This window comes from Acomys minous, assembly GCF_964271855.1.
Source record: "Acomys minous genome assembly, chromosome: 9".
Taxonomy (NCBI): domain Eukaryota; kingdom Metazoa; phylum Chordata; class Mammalia; order Rodentia; family Muridae; genus Acomys; species Acomys minous.
The window spans coordinates 89249502-89264856 of NC_140490.1; the positions used below are offsets into that span (position 1 = coordinate 89249502).

The following is a 15355-nucleotide window of genomic DNA, read 5'->3' on the forward strand; positions in this document are numbered from 1 at the left end:
AGGAGGATTGCTGTCACTTGAGGTCACCCTGGGCCATGTAGACAGTGTGAGGCCAGCCTGGGGCACACACACAGACTCCCTGTATCAAAAGCAAAAAAATACCACCAAGATTTCCGGTGTATCAGTAGCACCAGGCACAGGGCTACCTCTTCCCTGGCCGCTTACTCACCCTTTCACAGGACACGTTGCTTCTTGATTCCGCACTGGCTGGCTCTGCTGCTCACTAGCCGTGCTGTTGTATGTAAGAGGACGATAAACTCCATGACTTAGGTGGTATAGTGGTGGAATGTCCTTCCCTAGTATCCGAGTCACACCACTCAAGGCCTGCCACCGATCCTGTGCAGTGCTCACAAGGAGTCCCACTGTGACACAGGTTACATTACTGACGCTGACATGCAACTAGACCAAGGGGATTTCTCCAGAATCGATGTACACTGACCCATGAATTTCTTACAGTAACTCCACTAGGGAGGTACAGAGAACCCCAGATTACAGCTGAGAACAATGAAGCGTCCTCTGTGGTTACGGTGTAGAATCCGGGGTGACTTAACGTAAATGCATAAGTAACAGTCTGTCAGAACAATGAAGAAACGCATCCCACTTCCAGGACGGGAGGCAGCCGTGTGTGGAGGGCCACTTACAGCAGCAATGCTTCACTCTCCCTGTTCTGTCTCTCGTCAGCTAGTATAACACATTGTTTTCTTTAGAACCATGAATCACGAATGAATTGGTGTTTAATCTCAAGTACTTTACAGACACAAAGATGCGAGAAAAAGTTTATTGACACTGTATTTCCAAGTAAAGTCCTGTGCCAGGTACAGCAATGGATACAGAGCAACACACTCCCAATACAGCAATACATTTCAATATGCAAACTGGTGGTAATAACCACAGCTGATACAAATACATTTCGCATGACAATTTTGCATACAAGACGTTACACCCTGTTTCACATACAAGAAATTTACCACAGACCTTAAAGCAAATTGTTTAAGACATTTTTTTAAATAAAACCCAACCACCACCACCCCCGAAAAGAAAAACATGTAACTGCCACATAGTAAAATATACAACTAAGACTTTTACAACTAAAGGAGGACTTGCACATTAGGAGCATCTCCAAGAACCAGCCAATAAAGCGAAGACTCAGAAGTGGCTGGTCTCCTCTGCTCAGTCACTGAGTAAGGAGCATGACAAGGACAGGAAGCCCTGGGCTCACCCCACCAGTGCCCCTCCCCACCTTCTGATTTCCTTGATTCACCGGGTTTGGCTTTCACTGCTGAGTCTGTTTCCACTGACTTCTGCCAACAACTGTGTACTTATGCCAAACGCTGTTTCAAGTTTCAAATGTCTCCCCTGATTTTTAGATGTCCTTCTGTGAAGTTCTGCTTTTTTCCTTTCTGATTTCAGGCTTTATGCCGGGGTGGGGGAATGGGGGTGTCTGCAGTGATTTCTCAGTTATGTTATTAAGAATTATTCATTCATTTTGCACTGACTTGAAATACCATCACCATCGTGGTAAGTCTGCATTTTCCCAGACCTATAGACATGCAGACAGCACTGACTTACTCCAACAGGTTACATACACACATACATGACATGTCCCACAAGAGTGGGAGTATTTGGGTTGGATAAACCAAAATAAACTGTTTACATATATGAAATTGTCAATGAATGAAAAATATTCTGAAAAGATCTTTTATATCCTCCCCCCAACAAGAATGTGCACAGGACCTACACTTAGGAGATGCTCTTACCCATGTAGGAAGTCTACCTGTATCTATGTAGCAGCCTCAGCAGGAGAGAACAATGGAATCCTTACACACCCCAGACAGACATGACCAGAGAAGAGCATCGTCTGCTGGACATACTGTAGCCAAAGACGTTAAAACACAAAGCGAAGAGAGAATATTAAATGCTGTTGGAGAAAAAACATGACCTCACAAAGGCAAGACCATCAGAGAAATGAGAACACCGCTGCCGGCTGTTCTGGCTGGGACCCAGTGTCTGTGCTCTTAGTGTATAGAATGTGGCCATACCTGTGATGTCCTCTCCAACCCTCGCCTCCACGATGCATGCACAAGGCGGACACAGGGCCCCCTAGTAACCACCCCACCCTTGATGCCAAAAAGCTACTAACCAAGTGACCAGAACAGCACTTTTTAGCATCGTGAGACCTGCTAAGGTATTCCCCTCTATTCCTGGCACCAAAGTGCATCTACTCTTTATTAATAGTATGTTTCCATCTAGTGTGTCGTGGGCATGCAGGGTAACCTTAGCAACTCTATAGGTCAGCAAAGTATGGAGTGAGGTACTTCAAGGTACAGTTAAGGGAGATGTACCCAGCAGAACTGAAAGTAAGTCAAAGTATGAGGAGAGACAACCTGGTTGCTGTCAAAATATTTGGGAAGGAGTAAGAATGACTCAAAAACCTCTTCACACAGCACGATGGAACAGGAACAAGTTCTGTCCAAGGGTTCAAGAACCATCTTCTGCCTCAGGCCACCATGGAGGCCCGCAACCCCCAGTACCGAGGTAGTGATCAGAACGTGACCTGGCAGTGAATGCTGAAGTCTCCTTTTCCCATATGACTCCAACTTGTGCCAAGTTAACATAAAAGTTACTAGCATATCCCACATTAAAAAGTCAATAAGAACATTTGCTGATAAATCTCATAAATCTGGAAAAGTAAAGAAAGAATTTAGAAAAACAAGAACCAAACCAAAGCCTGAAAGATGTCAAGAAATAATAAAAATGAGAATATATTAATTAACAAAACAAAAGTTAGGAAATAAATAATCAATCTGGTTGAGGACAGACCCTTGATCCAACTAACAAAGAAATAAATGAGTAAATGAACAGGGTGGGGGTAGCAGTAGGGGAGACTACCTCTGGAATGCTGCTGTCTGGGTTAAGTCTGATGTTTCCGGACAGTGGGGTTCTGTCTTTTCCAGACCTGGGGAACCCCAGATCTTGTACGGAGCAGCACAAAGCCATCAGGGAAGATGATAGGCTCAACCCCCTCTTGATAGAACCTGTTCAGCAAGCATCTGAGATTTCTGGAATACCCCACCTTATGCTAAGGAGATCCTATCTTAAGCAAACCTTAATCAGAACTGGAAGTTCTTCCCCACACAAAGAATAATAAAGTACTGTTTTCCTTCTTGTGACAGGACCCTGTGCTACTGCATATAAATGAGGTACTCGACCACTGCATGTAGACTAAGAATCCTGGCACCCCTAGCCCTATTGATTCACACATTCGCGCACAAACCCCTAGTCATTGCCCAAGGTTTATAAATAAAGGTTGGCTGGCTGGCTGTCTTGTGCTCCTGCCATTCCTCCACCATGACCCTCTGAGACGCAGTTTATTCTGGGGAAGAACTGCCACTGGACACCTGTATTTAACTGCCAGTCAATGGCAGAGGAGCCTTGGCAGCCGATGAAGCCTGCTCCATTGTGGCAGGATTGGTGCTGACAGCTAAAGAGGCACCGCCCGGCCTGTGTCTCACCAGACCTGCTTTCCAGAGCGTCCACCAACTTCCGCAGCCGTGCTTAACCAGCAAAGGGATGTAGCACTGTGGCGTCATCACAGATGTGTGGAGCTGAGAATCCACTGCAATCTCATTCTGAAAAATCTATAGAACACTCACTGAAAACTCACTTCTACCAGACTCCCAGTGAGACTACGACCCTCGCCTAATGCACAGGCCTCACCCTCAAGTGCTCAAGCCATTCCTGAGAGAAACAGGTCCTCTGATCTCAAGGTCTGGCCATTCTTCTTTGGAAGCAAGCAGTGCCTGGACCAGCCTACTGAACGAGGAAGCCAGGCCACAGCCAGACGCTCAACAATGACCCAAATTAATTAACAAGGTAAACATGACACATAATTTTCAGAACATTGTAAAGAAGAAAGAAGTGTTTTATAGATCTACACTCTATCTGGGTAGAAAAGCTAAAAGACACGGTTGAGTTTATTTATGCCAATCCCCAAACTCAGACCAAGAAGAGATCAACACAACAATGTGTTGTTTAAACACAACAAATAAGATGAAAACAGCGATAAAGTCTTCTAACTAAGGATTTTTCCAAGCCCAGATGGACATATCTATCTCCTTAACTGATGAGGCCACATTTAAAAGCTACACTTCCCAGCTACAGAACACTAGCTATGGAACACTAACCACCTATCTTCCCTGGTTAAAGAAGGCAGCCAGAGACTGTTAACAAACTCACAGGTTTAAGACGACAAGACTTTACTTCTCTTACAAGTGCCTGTTCCTTCTGAAAACTCCAAAGTGACAAACAACTGATCACATAGTGACCATAACCTAGAGGGCTTTGGTACTTCGTCCAGCCCACTGTACGATTACATTTTATGAAGGCTAATATTATGTTTGAGGTCTTGAAACTACTAAATGGGAGTGACAATTATCTTTTGGTAGTAAGCATCTAGTGTGGGGGCTCATGGGCCATTTCTCCAGGGAAACTGGCACAGAATTGCTTGGATGGCGCATGTTCAAACCCAGGAAATCTCAAACTTGATTTTTAAAATCTCATTCTGAGAATGGAAGGTGTGGGCCTCAGCCCTCTCCTAGTTTCTGTGCCTGCCTCAGGAGCACGTGACACAATCCCAAGGTGGTTACAGGTGGTCAGTCACAGGAGCTTTGGCTTGAGCGTGGCCAGCATCCTGGTCCCAGGCAATGACATGCACTAACCCTGAAACAAAACACACACCACAGAGCACACCGTCGACTTCACCTAAGATCGCCTGACACTGGCTGTTTATTCTGAGCTGTAGCACTGGGGAACGATCCCCTCTTCCCCAGGGGGGAAAAAATCTATCACTGAATCACTGGATTTGACTGGCAGCTGGGCGGTTGCCATGGGACCATCACAGACCACTGCCTGACTAGGTCTCAGACCCTCGTCTTTCACTTGCCGCTTAGCTCAGCTCCAGGACCAACATTCCAACTGTAATCTGATCAGAAACATGTAAACTACATTCACCAGCAGCACCACCTGCAGCTAAAAGGGCTGTTTAACTAAAAGAGCTAACTAGCACTTTACTGCAGACACCGCGCCTCATCCTTTCCATGTGGAGACCAACGGCGCTTGCACCTTTAAGTGAGCATTTCCAGCCCGGTGCCTGAGAAACTTTCACAGACTGTAATTCTTACAGAGATTGACTTCAGCTGGAAATAGGGCCATATCACACCCTGGTATCAGGCAGGGATTGATACAGACCTTGGCATTCGAAAATGCAAATACTGAATGTCAGAGCAATTAGACCATTAAAAGCATGAGCAGGCCCAACAGAAGACAACTGTTATTGGCTGTCAGGAGCTTCGTATCGTAGGACAAGCCATAGCTAGAGGTCTCAGGTTTAGACACACCCAGTGCTTTATTTAACTGAGGTGAATTTGGCATGTAAAAGAAATTATACAGTTAAAGCTTCAGATCATCAATATAACAGGTGCATTATTTCTGGAGAATACGATACTCATAGAAGATAAGCAGCAGATTATGGCGGTAGCGATGGACCAAGACTTCTAGTGTTTTGTAGCCACTGTGGGAAGGGAAACATTGGTCTAGAGAGTTTGCAAGTTTATAAAAGGGGCCACTGCTGAAATGCCAACTGCCCTACCCCTAAAATAGGTATCACACAGGCCTGTAACAAAGGAAAAATTACAAACACTTGAACAACTGGTCTAAGAGCTGCAGGCTCAACATATAGAAGAGTCTACTACCCTTGTTTTTGTAGAAAAAGAGAAATCAGGAAAATGGAGGGTGAAAACAGATTTAAGAGCATTGAATAGAGTTATTCAACCAATGGGTCCTTACAGCCTGGAAATCTGTTAACTTTGTTAATTAGGCGATGGCCTATAATAATGACTTAAAAGACTGCTGTTGTTTCACAATACGCTTGGCTTGCACGAGCAGGCTAGGGAAGGTTTGCTTTCTCAGTACGTACTCTGAACAGTGGCCTGTGGGGAAAGACTGTAAGCTTTGTCACGGGTGAAAGCAGTCTTGGCGGGTGTTGCCCTTGGACACACCATGGAGACCCCTTGAGACTAACCTTGAGATAGACTGGGTGGAGCCATCCTGGGCCTGGAATTCAGGAAGCGGACCTGGGGACTCCACCTGGACTATTCTGTTTCTAATTGACCCTCCCTGGGAGGAGGAGACCGGCCCTTGCACGTGAGAGTCAGGCAGAGAGGAGGAGAGGGGTAGCAGGTTAGGACAGAGCTCACACACACATGGATCAGGAAAAGGATCAGCGAACAGGTCGGACCAGCGTGCAGGCTAGAGATACCTAGGGACCCGTCCCGTGGAACAGGTATCAGAAGGTTCACTCGTTTCCCTTTAGCTTTTTTTCCCTCTTGTGTAAGCTAGTTGGGTCGTATAATAAAGTGTAATTGTTAAGAAACAGAGCCTACAAGTGGCGCACAATTTGGGGGTTGATGGGTTCCCAGTTTCTAATGGTATGAGGAAGATTCATAATTCGAAGGTACAGAAATGCTGTTTCAGGGTATCAGCAAAGTCCCAACTACAGTTGCAAAACTCTTTCCTGCCTTATACTTACAGGGAATTCTCTGGTTTTTTTTTTCATTGTTCTTTTATTGTATTTCATTCTTAGAAGGATTAGAAGAAAGGCTAATGACATAGAAAAGCCAGAAGGGTCAGTACATTCTATCCTTTTGGAAAAGATTGCAGATTTGACTGGACAGATGGAAAGGCTGAGGAAAGAAAATGAAGGGATGGGTAAGCGAATAGAATTTTTGGTAATTGGGAGTGATGAAGGACAGAAAACAGAGAGATCAGAAAGCCAGAAAAAAACGGAAGAGTCAATAAGCTCTATCCTTTTGGAAAGAATTACTGACTTGACTGAACAAATGGGCAAAATGAAGAAAAAAACTGGAAGGGCTGGAAAAGCAGAAGGCACCTTTGGCTAAAAAGGGTGGAGAAGGTCAGAAACCAGAGGAAAAGGAAGGCAGACAGACCAAAAGGTCTTTGGAAGTAAATGTACCAGTGGAGGATACCTCCACAGTCACCCAGGCACCTTCAGCTTTTCCAGTCACTTTAAGACATGTGCCCGAGCAAAATGGTGCTGAGGGTTATGACAAAATGGCCTGGTGTCCTGTACACATGATGGATTTAAAACATTTTAAGGAATCTGTCGTCAAATATGATATGCACTCTACCTTCATTAAACAGATGTTAAACAGCTGCTGGGCCACGCAGAATAGGCTTGTTCCAAGATTGGAAAAATTTAGTTTCAGCAGTATTGTGTCGGGAGCCGGCGCTGGTTCCCTGTCTCCTGGAAGCCCTTGTGGCCAGTGCGCATGCGCAATGACGTCACCTGCTTACGCAACAATATGCTAATTGGGTGTTCTCTGGAGCACCAATGACAAGAGGACACGCCCCTGAATTCCCTATATAAGCAGCGGGTTTTCTGGGGCAGGGTCCTTTTTCTCCGTCTGCCATCAAGAAGAGCTGTAACAAGAAAATCACCGTCAGAAGAATCCTGAGTTGCTGCGTCTCCTTTGTCAGCGAAGGCTGCGCGTGACAAGTGGTGCCGAAACTCGGGAACTGCCGACCCCTGGGTGAAGGAACGACTTGAAGGACCCCTGACTGCTCGTCGGAAGAGGATTCAGAACTGACGGCGTGAGAAGCCTAGGCACTTTTCTGCAAGGTACGATTTCTGTTGTTTGGTACGGTCCTCTGTCTCAATTGTGGGAAACGGGACAAGACTTACATGTCCCCTTTCTGTACTACAGATTAATTTACTGTCAGTCTCAGGTAGATAACTGAGCAAGCGCTCCCGCTCCTGTAGGTAAAGGAAGCATGGAAAATCAACAAGTTAAGCCGATTCTGGAGACAACGCGGGTGTTGCTTAAACAAAGGGGTTTAACAATTCCAGAGCAAGTGCTGATTAATTTTTTAAAAGAGGTGGATCGAGTGGCTCCTTGGTTTACTTCCACAGGATCCTTATCCAAGGGGTCATGGAGTAAGTTAGGGACAGACTTGATTACTGAAAAGGAGCAAGGAACATTGAGAACAGGCACATGGCCAGTTTATAAGATGATTAAATCATGTATAGAAAATGAGAGATGTAGGGAAACGGTTAACGAAGGACAGAGGGTTTTGGCCGACCATCAAGATAGTCTATCAGAAGCAAAAAAGGGAAGAGGTTTAAGGAGAAAAAAAAAAACCTCGAACAAAAAGATTTGAGTTTAAGGAGGGAAAGGAAAGACAAAAGGAGGGAGAAAAAGAGGAGGCCAGGAGGCTTTATTCCGTCTTAGACGGATTCAAAAATTTCAGGGTGGAATCCTCTGCCTCTGAGGAGACGTCCTCAGAGGAGGAGGACCTTAAACATGATTCGTCTAGTTCAGAAGAAGAAGAGGGACTAGATCCTGAGAAACAAGCAGAATTGGACGAGAAAGCTGCCAAATATGAGTCAAAAAAATATGGGCCTAATCCCCCATTTGCCCCTGGGTATAGACCATCAGCGCCTCCCTTAGAGGAGAAAGTTATGTTGGTGGAAAACAAAAGGATGGCAACGAGGCCTAAAACAGCTAGCTCTCTGATTTCAGAAAAAGAAAGACAAAAGATTAAAGCAGCCTTTCCCGTGTGGGAAGATGCACAACAACAACGACAATATTCTCAATTAGAGTTAAAACAGTTAAAAGCCTTGGCGGAAGCAGTTCAAACTTATGGCAATAGTGCTTCCTATACTCAGGCATTGGTGGACAGGCTAGCGGATCAGGCCATGACTCCACAGGACTGGTATAATACAGTTAAGGCATGTCTCACTATGGGACAATACTTAGACTGGAAATCTATTTTTCATGACCTGTGTGCGAGCCAACCTAGACAAAATCTAGTTAATCAACATCCACAATGGAATTTTGAGATGCTTACTGGGCAAGGACAGTGGATAGCTAATCAAACCATGTATCCAGTTGAAGTCTATGGCCAAATTAATAAGGCAGCTGTTAAGGCTTGGAAGAGTTTACCTAATAGAGGACAAGTTACAGGAAATTTGACAAAGGTTGTTCAGGGACCAAATGAGCCATTTTCAGACTTTGTAGCCAGGATGATAGAAGCTGCAGAAAAAATTTTTGGAGATCCGGACACTACAATGCCTCTAATAGAACAATTGATTTTTGAACAGTACACCAGAGAGTGTAAAAATGCAATAACTCCCTAAAAAGGGAAGTGGCTTAATGCCTGGATGAAAGCCTGCAGGGAAATAGGAGGGCCCCTGACTACTGCAAGTTTAGCTGCAGCAGTCTTATCTGCTCAAAGGGACACAAGTTTAAAATGTTTTAAATGTGGAAAGCCGGGCCATGTCCAGAGACAGTGCCGCTCACAAAATGGAGGATCAAGCACTAAACAGCCAGGTTTGTGTCCAAAGTGCAAAAAAGAAAAGCACTGGGCAAACGAGTGCAGGTCCGTGAAAGACATCCAGGGAAGGATACTTGACCATAATCAGTCAAAAAACGGGCAGAGGGGCCCTCGTCCCCAGGGCCCTCAAATGTATGGGGCAATAGAAAGACCTCAGAACAAATCCAAAGAGTTTGTGAGAACAGAATGGTCAAGAGGACAACATCTGGATCAACAGGATTGGACTTGTGTGCCGCCGCCAGAACAGTACTAACACCTGTCATGGGGTGCCAGCCTATCCCTTCAGATCTTTATGGACCTTTGCCTAAAGATTGAGTGGGCTTGGTGATTGAAAGGTCCTCCACAACATTGAAAGGTTTGATGGTACATCCAGGAGTGATAGACCAAGATTTTACAAGACAAATAAAGGTTATGTGCTCTTCTCCTAGAGGGATCAGCGCGATAGCCCCTGGAGACAGAATAGCTCAACTTCTTGTACTGCCCAGTTTGTATCAAATGTTTCCAAGCAGAAAGCAGAGCAGAGGAAAGTCAGGCTTCGGATCCTCTGGAGGACAATACATTCTTATCCCTACAATTAGATAAAAGGCCTACTATGGAATTAAAGATTCAAGGAAGAATATTTAAGGGCCTTTTAGACACAGGAGCGGACACCACTATTCTTTCAACCACGTGGTGGCCTCCGAAATGGCCTATTAATCAGTCCTCACAATCTTTGCGAGGGTTAGGGTATGAGGCTTCACCTGATGTCAGTGCAAACGTACTGCATTGGGAAGATTCTGAAGGTAGAAAAGGCACTGTGGTTCCATATGTCTTAGCCCTTCCCATTAACCTATGGGGCAGAGATATTTTAAAACAAATGAATTTTAAGCTTACCAATGATTATTCTCCTAACAGTCAACAGATGATGAAAAATATGGGCTGTGTCCCCGGAAGAGGGATAGGAAAGTCATTACAAGGCAGAACCAGTCCAATACCAGTATCCACAACACATAATAAGGCAGGACTGGGTTTTTCTTAGAGGCCGTTGTGGAGGCAATTCCTATACCATGGCAATCAGAGGGGCCGGTGTGGGTTCCTCAATGGCCGCTTCCCTCTAAAAAGCTCCTGGCAGCAAAAACACTAGTTCAAGATGCTCGAGATATTGTCTTGAAATGTGCCAACTGTGCTGAGTTTAGATCCTCGCCGACAGTTGGAGTGAATCCAAGAGGAGTTCAACCCCTACAGGTGTGGCAAATGGATGTGACTCATGTTCCGTCTTTCGGAAAATTAAAATATGTTCATGTATCAGTTGATACTTGTTCAGGAATTATTCATGCCACTCCTCTTACAGGAGAAAAGGTGGCTCATGTCATCACCCACTGCCTCGAGGCCTGGGCAGCCTGGGGAAAGCCCCTACAGTTGAAAACTGATAATGGGCTGGCCTATACTTCAAAATCCTTTCAACAATTTTGTCAAAAGATGGGAGTCCATCATATAACTGGACTACCATATAATCCACAAGCTCAAGGCATTGTGGAACGTGCAAATGGCACAATAAAAATGTATTTACAAAAACAAAAAGGGGGAATGAGCCCCATTATCAATATGGGTCCAAAGACTTCTATCTCCCTTATCTTATTTACTTTAAATTTTTTAAATTTGGATTCTGAAGGACGGTCTGCAGCAGACAGACATGTTGGTCATTCATCACCACGAGAAATGGTGAAATGGAAGGATGTTATTGATAACAAATGGAAAGGCCCGGATCCAATATTAATAAGATCCAGGGGAGCTGTTTGTGTTTTTCCACAGGACCAAGAAAATCCAATTTGGGTGCCGGTGCGGCTGACCAGGATAGTGAAAAAGGACGAGAAGGATGGAGACCCCGCTGCAGGTTCTTCTGAGTCTGCTGATGCTGAGTCCGGTGTTGAGGGCGCAGGAGCTTCGGTGGGGAATACTGTCAGTGTACCCTGTCCCGTTTCCAGTGATGTATGATGCACAAGTAACTTCCTTGATCGCTCCCTGCTGCTGATGCGGAGAGCTGGATCGGTAATTTCATGGCTTCAGTTTGGCATTTTTAATTGAAAGTTAAGGGGGAGATGTCGGGAGCCGGCGCTGGTTCCCTGTCTCCTGGAAGCCCTTGTGGCCAGTGCGCATGCGCAATGACGTCACCTGCTTACGCAACAATATGCTAATTGGGTGTTCTCTGGAGCACCAATGACAAGAGGACACGCCCCTATACGCCCCTGAATTCCCTATATAAGCAGCGGGTTTTCTGGGGCAGGGTCCTTTTTCTCCGTCTGCCATCAAGAAGAGCTGTAACAATAAAATCACCGTCAGAAGAATCCTGAGTTGCTGCGTCTCCTTTGTCGGCGAAGGCTGCGCGCGACAGTATTGGAAGCAGCACAACAGTTACAGTGGTTATCATGGTGGCAAACAGAGGCTATAAAAATAGAACAAGAAAATTCGACACAGGGAATAAATATTAAAAGAGATCAATTGCTTGGTGAAGGACAATATACTAACTTAAGAGAACAAATTCAAGCTGATTGAACAATGTCGTAAGGCAGCCTTGAGAGCTTGGGAGCTGGTAGAGGAACCTGGGAAAACAACTATTCCATTTACTAAAGTATTCCAAGGACCGCTGGAACCCTTTACAGAATTTTTGCAGAGATTAGGATCTGCTATGGATAGGGGGTTGCCAGATTCGACACCAAACAGGCATTAAAACTTATCATGGCTTATGAGAATGCAAATACTGAATGTAAGAGGGTTCTTAGACCATTAAAGGAAAGAGGCACTCCATTAGATGACTGGGTAAAGGAGACAGTTAATATTAACTCTCAGGAATATCAAAATAATATTGTAGGACAGGCTTTAGCCACTGAGCTCAGATATCGTAATACTCGGTGCTTTAATTGTGGTAAAATTGGTCATGTGCAAATAGACTGTAGAGATAGAAAGTGCAATAACCCAGAAGAAAACATAACTCGTAGGAGAGAACAAGGAGGTTCTGGTCATGATGGTAATGAGATGTTAAGACTTCCAGGATACTGTAGTCGCTGTGGGAAAGGGAACATTGGTCTTGGGATTGTAAGTCTAAGATGTGCAAGGCAATATCTTGCCGACGGGAAATGGCAGGAGGGGGCCATTAGCCCCCGTAAACAATGCCAGCCGAATTCTTTTGGCCAGTCTGCAAGTGACAAACCCACAGGAAAACAGGGACTGAGTATTAGTGATCTAATGCATGCTACTAAAGGCAGTGCAGCCTTGGATCTGGCTTCAAGTACGTCTCTTCCCCTATCTCCCCAGGTTGAATGCTACAAATTAAATACTGGTATTTTCGGTCCTTTGCCTTCAGGCACAGTAGGAATGGTTCTGGGAAGAAGTGGGCTGACCTTTCACGGTTTTATTGTGCATCCCAGCATTATAGATGGAGATACTAAGGAGGAAATAAAAATCATGGCATGTGTAAAGGAGATGAAAACCAATGCTGGGGACAGAATTGCTCAACTCCTACTGTTTCCTTACATTTAAGGGCAAAGCCGCTCCAGTGGAAAGAACTGGTGCGTGTTCGGAAGCACAGGGACACGTATGTTCTGGCAAACAGTAATTAATGAATGGTTTTAAAATAGAAGGCTTGGTCGACAGCGGAGGCAATGTCTCTCCATCATTTGTCAGAAGTCTTAGAACCAAAATTGGCCACTATAGAGGGTTTATAAAGAAATTGTAGCAATTGGTAAGTTATCTCAAATAAATCAAAGTGTACAGTGGCTTGAGTGTGTGAGACCAGAAGGACAGACAGGGAGGCTGAAACCCTATGTGGCTGACATTCCCATAAATCTATGAGGAAGAGATCTCTTACAACAATGGGGTACTCAGATTACTATTCCTGCAAATACAGAGATAAACAATGTTGAAACTAGGGGTGAATTGGTACGCGCTTCTGGGGAGGAGATTAATGTAAGTGATCGGGGCGACCACAAGCTATGCCCACTGTCCAACCTCAGAACTTTTCAGGTTTAGAGTGTCAAAATTTATAAGAGGGGCCACTGCTGAGATACCAACAGCCCTGCCCCTAAAATGGATTTCAAACAGACCTGTATGGCAAGAGCAGTGGCCCTTAACAAAAGAAAAGTTGCAGGCGTTTCGCTGTTAATGAAAGAGCAGCTGGAGGCTCAATCCCTGGAATTCCCCTGTGTTAGTGGTAAGAAAGAAATCAGGTGGATGGAGAATGATAAGGGACTTGAGGGCCATAAACAAGGCGATTCAGCCCATGGGTTTGCTTCAACCTGGAATTCCTTTGCCTTCCTTGTTACCTAGGTCTTGGCATATAATTACAATTGGTTTAAAAGATTGTTTCTTCACCATACCTCTACATGAGAAGGACAGGGAAAGGTTTGCTTTCTCAATACCTACTCTGAACAGTAGTGGTCCAATGAAGAGGTATCATTGGAAGGTACTTCCACAGGGAATGTTGAATAGCCCAACTTTATTCCAGTATTTTGTGCAAGAACCTTTAGAAATAATTCGTAAGCAGTTTCCTCAATCTATCATATACCATTACATGGATGATATTCTGCTAGCTGATTCTGATCCTAGTGTTTTAGAAAAAACGTTTCAGGAGGCACAAAGAATTTTGCTATGCTGGGGATTACAGATTGCTGTGGAAAAAATACAAAGAGGAGATTCAATTACCTATTTAGGCTATAAAATAACTGAACAAAAAATTCGACCACAAAAGGTACAGATCCATAGAGATCAATTGCAAACTCTTAATGACTTTCAAAAACTATTGGGAGATATTAACTGGTTAAGGCCTACAATCGGGTTAGCTACCTATGAGGTAAGTAACTTGTTCGTTCGAAACATTACAAGGGGATTCGGATTTAAACAGTCCTAGGTGTCTAACCGCTGAGGCAGAAAAGGAGTTAATTTTGGAGGAGCAGAAACTTCAAAAGGCATATGTGGATAGAATTGATCCTGAACTTGGTTGCATTCTGGTTATTTTGCCTTCAAAACATTCTCCTACTGGGCTTCTTATGCAAAGGAAGACAGAATCATAGAGTGGATATTCCTGGCAAATAAACAAAGCAAAAAATTAAAAACATGCAGAGAAAATTTCTGAATTGATTACAAAGGGAAGAATAAGGTTGCGCTGACTGTCAGGGATAGACCTGGTGTAAATTGTAGTGCCTCTTGCTGATTCTGAGATTATGTAATTATGGGTAATTAATGAAGACTGGCAAAAAAGCTTGTAGTAACTATTTGGGAGACATTAACAATAGATACCCAAAAAACAATGTATACAGTTTATAAAAAGAATTAATTGGATCCTTCCAAGTATTGTAAAGAGGTCACCAATCTCAGGAGCACCCACCTTCTTCACTGATGCAAATAAATCAGGTATGGTGGTTGTAAGTCTGATAAAATAAGGTGATTAAAAGCCCATTTACATTAGTTCAAAAGTCAGAATTACATGCAATCCTTATGTTATTGTTAGATTGTCCTGAATCTCTTAATTACTGACTCTCAATATGCTGAAAGAGTTGTTCTGCATATAGAATGAAACCGCTGAATTTACTCCTGATAACACAAGAGGCCTCTTGTCGTCAGCCCCAGCCTCTTATGTGGCAGCTGCTGCCAGGCCTACACACTAGGTGGCCCATACCACCTATAGGAGGAGAGAAGCTTTCCCCAACAATCTTGGTGCAGATGCAGCAACTCGTCCCCGGGTTCCCACTCCCTTGGCAGACCTAGCTTTGACCAATAGGGTGCTAATCAATCAGGGCCAGATTCACCCTTTTTAGAGCAATGTACCTTCAAACTTCTTATGATGAGTACAATCTTCTTAAAGCAGTTTTGGACCCCACCCATCTTTCTCAATTGGCGTTTGCGATGACTTACACAAATGGCTGTTGCCATCAGAGATTTGGATTTGAAAACTTCTCACAGCACCCCAGCC

At 44.3% G+C, this 15355-nt stretch overlaps 1 long non-coding RNA gene across 1 annotated transcript; it reads left to right on the forward strand.

Annotated features, from left to right (window-relative positions):
- Nucleotides 1-7284: 7284 nt before the first annotated feature.
- On the forward strand, nt 7285-11239 carry LOC311605629. Its single transcript, XR_014782030.1, has 2 exons — nt 7285-7696; nt 10541-11239. It is a non-coding gene; the product is annotated as an uncharacterized lncRNA (long non-coding RNA).
- The last annotated feature ends 4116 nt before the right edge of the window (nt 11240-15355 follow it).